This window comes from Suricata suricatta, chromosome 8 (genome assembly GCF_006229205.1).
Source record: "Suricata suricatta isolate VVHF042 chromosome 8, meerkat_22Aug2017_6uvM2_HiC, whole genome shotgun sequence".
NCBI lineage: Eukaryota > Metazoa > Chordata > Mammalia > Carnivora > Herpestidae > Suricata > Suricata suricatta.
In genome coordinates this window covers 89,569,649-89,577,953 of record NC_043707.1, presented here as the reverse complement: position 1 = coordinate 89,577,953, position 8,305 = coordinate 89,569,649, and the positions used below count along the sequence as shown (strand labels likewise).

The 8,305-nt window shown below is 38.4% G+C and overlaps 1 protein-coding gene across 5 annotated transcripts in view; it reads left to right on the top strand.

The window, feature by feature from the left end:
* Positions 1 to 8,305, top strand: part of DNAJC6 (DnaJ heat shock protein family (Hsp40) member C6) — a 151,113-nt gene that overhangs the window by 16,753 nt on the left and 126,055 nt on the right. The gene's annotated exons all lie outside the window — the stretch shown is intronic.

Sequence of the window (8,305 nt, the reverse complement as noted above, 5' to 3'; positions counted from 1 at the left end):
TTCCCTGATTTCTTTTTTGAGTGTTAACTTAGCTTTGCTCGACTTAGTTATGATATGTCACCCTTCATTCATATTGCTGGGATTTGACTTGCTAGTATTTTATTGAGGAATATTTTTTGTTCATAAGAGAGGTTAGTCTGCAATTTTCTATTGTTGTGGCCCCTTGCCAGGTTTGGACATCAAGGTTTTGCTGACCTTATAAAACAAGTTAGGAGATGTTTCCTCTTTATTCTGTTGTCTGGCATGGTTTTGTAAGAGACATTATTCTTTAAATGTCTGGAAGAATTTACTGGTGAAACCATATGGGCCTGGAAAGTTTGTTGTAGAAAGGTTTTAAAATATGGATTCATTTATTTTAATAGATACAGATATATTCAGATTTTCTATTTCTTTTTGTGTTAGTAAGTTACGTTTTTCTAGGAATTTGTCCATTTTATCTGAATTTTCAAATTTAGTGGTAAAAGGTTTTCTTTATAACCTCTTAAGATCTTAATATTTGTAGGTTGTGTGATCTTATTTCTGTTTGTTTTTTTTGTTGTTGTTGTTGATGCCAGTATTTCTCTCTGTTTCTAATATTGGTAATTCTCATTTTTTTATATATATAGCCAAGGTTTTATGAGTTTTATTAATCTTTGCAAAAAGATAGTATTTTTAACTTAGTTGTTCCTTTATACTATAAATTTGTTTTCTATCTCGTGAATTCTTACTTGTATCTTTACTATTTACTTTCACACCCTTTGATTCCAATTTTCTGAAACTTTTTCTAGTTTCTCAAGGGAGAAGTTTATATCTCTGATTATCAGTTTTCTTCTAAATATATTTTAATTTAAGTGTTTCAGTTTTTCTCTAAATAGCTTTAGCTGCATGCTGTTAGTTTTGTCATGCCATATTTTTATTGTCATTTAGTTTAAAATATTTTATAATTTTTCTATTATTTAAACTTATATTGTTTATGTTTAAGATATTTTATAATTTCCATTGTGATTCTTATTTTGACACACAGGGTCATGTACTTATGTTAAAAATTTACTTTTCTTTCTTTTGAGAGAAAGAGCATGTGCGCATGTACACATGTGCATACACAGCGGAGGGACAAAGGGAGAGAGAGACAGAGCAAGAGAGAGAGAGAGAGAGAGAGAGAGAGAGAAAATCTTAAGCAGACTCCATGCTCAGTGTGGAGACCAGCATGGGGTTTGATCTCATGTCCCTGGGATCAGGACCTGAGCCAAAATCAAGAGGCAAATGCTTATCTGACTGAGCCACCCAGGCGATCTGGTGTATCTTTTCCATCTTGACACTTCAATTTAATTTTGCCTTTATGTTTGATCTGTATCTTTTGTAAGAAGCATATAAATGAAGTTTTAAAACTCCAGTCTGACAGTTTAGGTCAGTTATTTCCAGCATCTAATGTAATCGTTGGTATATTAAGATCTATATGGCTACCATGTGCTCTTTGTTTCCTGTTTGTGTCCCATCTGTTTTATGTACCATTTTTTTCCCTTTTTGCTTTCTTTTGGATTGATCAAGCCTCACATTTTAACTTTCCCTTTTTCCTCTCTACTAGCGTGTTACACATGTGTTTCTGTTTTACTTTTTCTGTATATGTGATTAGGCCAGTGCTACTTTTACTTAATCACATTCCAGACAAAGGCAGTCTCTGAGGATACTTTAACTCCATTAACCCTGTCTTCCCTTCTCCATACTCCCTCCCCTTCTGCCTTTTGTGTCTTTATTATAATTTATTTTAATTATATATATGTTTAATCCCCCATGAGACAACTGATATTGTTGCTTTTTACAGTCAATCTCCATAGATTTATTCACATTTTAACCTTAGCCATTGCTTTTCATTAGTTCAGTATTTTCCCTCTGGTATCTTTTTCTTCTGCATAAAAAACAAACAAAAACCCTACTTCTTTTAGTATTTTTTGTAATGCATATCTGGTATAAAAGAATATTCTTAGACTTTTGGTCTGGAAATGATTAGCTTTGCCTTTGCTTTTGAAGATAATTTCAATAGATGTACAGAATTCTGGGGAGAACAATCATCCCTTTCACCCCAGCACTTAAGAGATTCCCTTCAGGGGTGCCGGGATGGCTTAGTCTGTTAAATGCCTGACTTCAGCTCAGGTCATCATCTCATGATCCACGAGTTCGAGCCCCTCGTTGGGCTGACAGCTTGGAGCCTTCTTCAGATTCTGTGTCTCCCTCGCTCTCTGCTCCTCCCCCACTCACACTCTGTCTCTTGCTGTCTCTCAAAAATGAAAAAAAAAGACATTAAAAATATTTTTTAAAAGATGCCATTCCATTGTCGCTAGCTTTTTAAAAAAAGTGTATTTATTTATTTTGAGACAGAGAAAGAGAGAGAGCACAGGTGGGGGAGGGGCAGAAAGGGAGGGAGAGGGAAAATCTCAGGCAGGCTCTGTATGGTCATTGCACAGAGCCCCATGCAGGGCTTGAACTCACGAAACTTCAACAGCATGACCTGGGCGGAAATCGGGAGTCCCTAACCAACTGAGCCACCCAGGCGCCCTGGCTGTTAGTTTTATTGTTGCTGTTGCTGTTGCGTCTTCTTTCTTTGGCAATTTTTAGAGACTTTTCTTTATATAATTGGTTTTCAGCAGTTTTCCTACGTGTGATTTTCCTTTTGTTTATCCTGTTTGGGGATTTCAACCCTTCTTGAATCTGTGTGGCTTGATGTTTTTTGTAATTCTCATAACTCTCTACCATTATCTTTTCAACATACTGTTTTTGCTTTGTTCTCTTCTCCCATTTTGAGACTCTACTTTTATGTTAGAACTTTTTACTCTGTTCCATACATGTTTGATTTTATTATCTCTACTCTTATTCTTCATTTCTTTTCTATTTTGGGGCTCAATCCCATGAATGTGAAATCATGGCCTGAGCCAAAGTCAAAAGCCAGATGCTTAACGGACTGAACCCAGGTGCCCCGTATTAACTCCTATGTAGGGGCCACTTGTGAATCTGTTTATATTTTCTGTTTTTCTTCTTGGTTCTCTTTCTTCATATGCCTGGCAATTTAAAAAAAATGTTTATTCATTTTTGAGAGAGAGAGGAGGAGGAGGAGGGATGGAAAAGGAAGGAGACACAGAATCCAAAGCAGACTCCAGGCTCTGTGCTGACAGCGCAGGGACTCAAAACCACGAACCATGAGGAAACTTCGAACTGTGAGATCATGACCAGAGCTGACGTTGAACGCTTGACCAACTGAGCCACCCAGGTGCCCTTGTAATTTTTTTTTATTAAATGACTAATATGGTGTATGAAGATGTTCTGGATGATGTCATCTCCTTTGTGAGAGTATTTTCCCTATTCTTTGCCCACAGTAGAAAGACCACCTCAATCTAATCAAGCACTCAGTCTAAGTGTGTTTTGCAGACTTTTAAGATTTAGTGTACTTCTGGGTTTCCTAGGCCCCCGGAGTACTGATTGAGAGCCTGAGATGTTTCTCTCAGCAGGTCCTAAATTCAATTTTTTGTCTTCCTAATACTGTGAGTCCACGGAATACTCTCCACTGCCCAAAGTGCTCATTCTGCCTTTGATCTCCTTGGCTTCTGAGACTCTTATCCTGTGCAGCTCAGTTAACAATAGTTCAAGGAGGAAGCTCATGTCAGGTTCACTTCTTTGAGCCTCTTGAGGATATGCCTTTTCAGTCCTGAACTCCACTTTTTATTGCTGCAGCCCTGTAAGAATGTCTAAAGTTCTGCCTTTTAGCGGCTGTCCTTGGCCTGGCTTCTCAACTTCTTGCCCCATGCCAAGAACTGGCAAATACCCTACAGAGAAAAATGGGTTTTCAGAAGGCTGGGCTTACCTCCGAGTGCCTCATGTCTCCCCAGGATCTGGATCCTCAAATCTTGACTGATCAGTAGCTTTACCTTTGCTTCAAACACATGTTTTTGGATTTTATCTGGCTTTCCGATTGCCCTCAGCATGCCTATTGGACTGCTATATTCCAATAGCTGTGATAGCTGAAAGTTGAACCAGACCATGTTTGTTCTGTTTCATTTTTTATGTTTTTATGGTTTTTTTTTATTTTTTATTTTTGAGAGACAGAGAGAGAGAGAGACAGCACGAGCAGGGGAGGGTCAGAGAGAGAGGGAGACACAGAATCTGAAGCAGGCTCCAGGCTCTGAGCTGTCAGCACAGAGCCCAATGTGGGGCTCAAACCCATGAAACCTGAGATCATGACCTGAGCCGAAATCAGATGCTTAATGACTGAGCCCCACAAGTGCCCCTGTTCTGTTTCATTTTAATGTGGGCTCTATTGAAAACTAAAAACAAAGAGAAAAAAGATATCAATGACATTTTAAGCATCTTCTGTAAATAATAAATGGTGTGTGCAGTTGATTTCTATTAGTAATTTCCTGTTACTGTTTCTTGCTTTTTAAAAGTGTGGTAATATTGTCTTTCCACATATTTTCTCTGAAAATGTGTATGTATTTGTGTTGCCTGTTCCAGAGAATACGTACACTAAAACACTTCATTTTCTTGAGTCTGAGCCTCCATCCAAATGTGTAATACTTTTGTGATTTTATGATTTGAAATTGTCAACTCTTACCTCCCAAGTTCCCTATGATTCTAAAATTCACAAAATAATTTGAATGCTTGCATTACCTTAAGTTTTAGAAAACCTGACTCAGATCTTTTACTATAGCTGAGTAGGTGTTTTTTTCAATGTCCTTGTCCAGATGCAGGGTTATGCATGGTGCTGGCCGCACCCAGGAGCTTCATCTCACTGCCTGTGTCCTCAGTTTCTCAAATCCAAGTTCAGTTCATTCACTTGTTCATATTTTTTGAACACTTGTGCACTAGACTCCTTCCTTCTCAAATACACATTTTTATAGTTCTAGGAATTAGGTCAGGGCAATAAATAGCTCTCTTCAAATGTGGCATAAAACTGAAGGGTGACTGAGTGATTGCTGCGTTACCCATTTGTGGAAATGTTTTTCATGTTTCCCCAAATTTCCTGTTAAAATTCAAAAAGCTAGCACCCATTTTTCAGTCTTTTCAGATGTGTTTCCCCTACTGCAGTGCTGATGATGTTCCATTCCTTATTTTGGCTGCTGTAGTGTTTAGGTCCATTCAGTTTGTGAAAATTCATAAAGCTGAACACAATTGGATCACTTTTCAGTATGTCTGCTGCACTTGAATAAAATTTTTTAAAAGAACTAACATTTTCATATTAAATGCAAAAAAAAAAAAAGTGTCACGGACAAAAGAGTTTAAGAATCAAGGTTGGTCTCCAAATCCCTAAAATGATTAGGAACGAGAAAACCAAAGCTTGGAAAGGGGAAGCTGCTTGGAGGTGGGCAGGGGTTGGCAGCCAGGCTCCTCTCTCCTGGGTCTAACTTTTCTAGGAGGTTGATTCAGAAAGGGGACGAGGAAACACCCAGCCTGCACTGGAGCTGGATGACATTCTCAGAACCCCAAATGTATCTTGCATGAGGCAACACTTAGCTCCCCACCCTTTTTCTGCCCTCTGCAATGTCTTCCCTGGTCATTAAAAAACAGAACCTTTATCTCATGTGCACTTGAAGGTGGTTATTTTATTACCTAAGAATCACTTGACTACATATGCTTAGAAAAAGATAATTTGTGTCTGTGAAATCTAACAGGATCCCAGCACAAGGTACTTTGTTTCCCTTTTAAGCCATTTTTAGTTTGGTGCGTGTGGTTTAAATTTAGAATACTTCTTCCAAACTGGGGTGGGAAGTGCGGGTGCAGAGACTGAACCCAGCTGTGACTCTTGCTGCTTGAAATAAATGGAAAAATATGGGAACCAGTGTTAAAAGGAGAGGGTTTTAAGAGAAAGGGTCTGCAGGGAGTGGACTTGCCTTAATTGGGACAGAGAAGCAGAAAGGAGAAGAACAGTGGTTGGTATCTCCTTTTTCCTTTCTACTCTTGCAAGATTTGGCTTACTGAGGATGTGGGGAGGGTGTTTCATGTACACACACATGTAGACACGTACCCCTTGAAATTGATAGTGGGTCATTAAGTTGTCCTGGATTCATTTTACTTTCTCAGAGACTAGGGTTTTGAGTGCCCAGCCTGCAGTTCATTCTGTTAGGAATGTATGTACCCTCCTCCTTCCAGGCTTAGCGCTCCTACTTTTTCAGATAGTAGCTTAATCTGGGAGGCTTTCTTTGACTCCATGTCCCCTCCGCATGCCTTGCCTTTTAACATACTCTCTGAGCATCCTGTTTTCCCTTTCATGTCACTTCTCATACTTTTAGTTACTAGATTAAGTTATGGCATGCTACCAGCCCTCAGTACATCCTGTAAAATGGAAGGAAGGAAAAAAGAAAAGGAGGGAAGGAGGGAGAGAGAGAGGGACAAAACGAGAAGAAAAAAGACAGCCATTTTCAGTCCCTGCTCTTAGACTAACCAAGTGGACAAGTTCCTTAATTTCTGAGCTTAATTTCTTCATTTCAAAGCTGAAATAGTAATACCCAACTTATAGGGTTGTTGTGAAGTTAGAAATAATACGTAAAAAGCATCTAGGACTGTGCCTGACAGACACATAGTCGGACACTGGACTGACCCCATTTAGTGTAATTAAAATGTATGTATGTTCTCAAAAGGAAGTACGAAAATTCAGAAAAGCACAGAGAAAGCTGTAAAACCATCTATTAATCCATACTTTAGAGATCACTATCAAAATTTGAATGTATCCCCCTTCTGTACATGTCTTTATATTTACATTTATAAAGATATATTTCCATACCTTGTTGAAATCATATTTCCTTTTTTCCCCCCCACAATACTGCCTAAACACCTTCTACTTTTTAGTATCTGCAAAATACTGCGATATTCAAAATATTTCATAATAATAAATAGGCCTTCAGTTGTTAACAGATTTAGGGGACTGGGTGGCTCAGTAGGTTGAGCACCCAGCTCCTGATTTCAGCTTAGGTCATGATCTCAGGAGTTAGAGCCCTGCATTAGGTGCTGCTCTGACTGGGCAGAGCCTGCTTGGGATTCTCTCTCTTTCCCTCTCTCTCTGCCTCTCCCCTGCTTGCTCTCTCTCTCAAAAATAAATAAATAAACTTTAAAAAAATAGAAAGAGTTAGAAACTGGCACTTTCACCTTTCAGATTCTTCTTTTAACAGAACCATGTTTATAATTTAGGAAAATAATCCAAATAGCAAGGTAGACAGCAGATAGGGTACAAACTGACATTTTTTTTGTTGTTGTTTAGATAACCTTTCTTATTTCTTTTGGTGAATTGGAAGATTTTTTTTTTGAGATGTTTAAATAAATGAGGAGGCACCCTGGAGGTTCAGAGGCCTGAAATTTTCCTACTTACAGTCCAGTCCCCAATACCGCTTGACTCAGTGACTTCACATTTGGGTCTTGTTTTCCCCATCCACGTAAATGAGAGTCGATTTTGTTACAGAGATTTTCAAACTGGCTTTTTCATGAGTGCTGTAGTTCTTAGCAGATTTTTTTAAAAATACGGGGTAAGATTTCCTCTGAGGGAAGAATTGCTTGGCTTAAAACAAACAAACACTGGGGCGCGTGGGTGGCTCAGTTGGTGAAGCTTACGGCTTTGGCTCAGGTCATGATCTCACGGTTCATGGGTTCGAGCCCCATGTCAGGCTCTGTGCTGACAGCTAGCTCAGAGCCTAGAGCCTGCTTCTGGTTCTGTGTCTCCCTCTCTCTCTGACCCTCCCATGCTCCTGCTTTTTCTCTCTGTCTCTCAAAATAAATAAAAAATAAAATAAGATAAGAAAAATTTAAAACAAACACCAAAAAAAATTAAGTTGAACATTTCTAATAAAATTCCAATGTTTTCTTTTTTTAACTGAGATATAATTCACATACCATAAAATTCACCCTTTACACTACTATACAATAAAGAGATTTTTAGTATATTCCCAAAGTGCAAACAATCGCTGCTGTCTAGTTCCATAACATTTTCATTGCCTACAAAGAAACCCTGTGCCCATTCATGCTTTTCTCTCTTTTACCGTTTTCTGCACCCCCTGGCACTAGTCCACTTTCTGTCTCTATAGATTTGCCTTTCCTTGACATAAATGAAGTAATACAATATGTGGTCTTTTTTGTCTTACTTCATTCACTTCGTATAGTATTTTCAAGGTTTATCCATATGGTAGCATGGATAAGTATACCTCTTTCCTTTCTGGTCAAGCATTTTAGGAATTTTTTTTCCTCCAAGCTTGGAAGAAAAGTTGATCAGACAACTAGAGGAAGTCCCATAATCATAGAATGCTTTATTTGTATTGTTCATTGTGAGGCAAACCAATTTCAGTATTTCAGGCTT